The sequence below is a fragment of the Phalaenopsis equestris genome, unplaced genomic scaffold (genome assembly GCF_001263595.1).
Source record: "Phalaenopsis equestris unplaced genomic scaffold, ASM126359v1 Scaffold193881, whole genome shotgun sequence".
Lineage (NCBI taxonomy): Eukaryota > Viridiplantae > Streptophyta > Magnoliopsida > Asparagales > Orchidaceae > Phalaenopsis > Phalaenopsis equestris.
In genome coordinates this window covers 1-1092 of record NW_018213830.1, presented here as the reverse complement: position 1 = coordinate 1092, position 1092 = coordinate 1, and the positions used below count along the sequence as shown (strand labels likewise).

General features: G+C 33.5%; 1 long non-coding RNA gene across 1 annotated transcript; it reads left to right on the top strand.

Moving 5' to 3' along the window:
* The first annotated feature begins 87 nt into the window (after window positions 1-87).
* LOC110034837 lies at window positions 88-477 on the top strand. The gene is made up of 3 exons (XR_002295095.1): window positions 88-159; window positions 244-312; window positions 398-477. It is a non-coding gene; the product is annotated as an uncharacterized LOC110034837 (long non-coding RNA).
* The last annotated feature ends 615 nt before the right edge of the window (window positions 478-1092 follow it).

The window sequence follows — 1092 nt, the reverse complement described above, 5'->3', positions numbered from 1 at the left end:
ACTTACATTTTTATGTTTTCATGGTTTCCTTTTTCTATGATGAATAATTCTGCTATTGCATTCAATATATAAATTTATTTATTGCAGAGACCTTCAAGCCAGTGGACTTGAAGGGCCCATTCCTTCAGGAATTTCTCGTTTGAAGAATTTGGATGACTTGTATGCAAAAGCTTATATTCTTAATTTCTGTATAAATTCTATGAGAGCATCTCAGAAAGCTTAACAAGAATTTTCTGTTAGCAGGCGAATCAGTGACATAGTTGGTAACTCTGGTTTTCCACAGTTGCAAGGTATTGAACAACTGCAATATATGTAAGTTTGGTACTCTTCGTTCTGTAACTTTTAATGTGTATCTCAATGATATTTATTGGTGTCAATATATTGATTTCTTGTGTAGGACATTGAGGAACTGTGGTATATCTGGAGAGATCCCCAAATTTATGTACCAGTTTGTAAATCTCAGACGGCTGTAAGTAAAAAAGCCTGAAATTTTGTAAAAGTTATGTCTCAATTGTTTTGCTTGATCTTCCTCTAACTCTTGAGAACGGCATGTGATTTCATCATGTTTGAGTGTCTATTAGTAGACTACAATTGTTGTCATTAATTCTTAGCTATTGGTACTTCAAATCAAGAACCAAACTATTACTCGTACACAACTTGAAAGGCTAACTTCTTTTAAGAGAGAAGAAACAAAATGATCACAACTACTTGTGAGGGACCATTGCTGTCCCAAACTAAGTAAACTGCCTGATCTAGTCCCCATATGTTTTAAACAGGGACTAAAATAGTCCCGTTGTACAAATTAATGAAAACTAAAATTAATAATTTTAATGATGAGAGTATTTCTGTGAAGCATATTATCCTTTTGAATTATTTAATAAATCTAATTTTATACTTGATGCGTAGTGGAATGACCGCGGCGATAGTCATCAATTTAACGTCTTAGTGTTGAACGAAAACCCACCTACGCTTAGGTACTTAAGGAGAGAAGTATGTACGAGGAAACACTTTGATTTTTTACATAAAAACCTTGAAAATGTGAAAAATCTGTGAGGCTTAGCCCAGTTGAAATAATTCACTATGAATGATGAG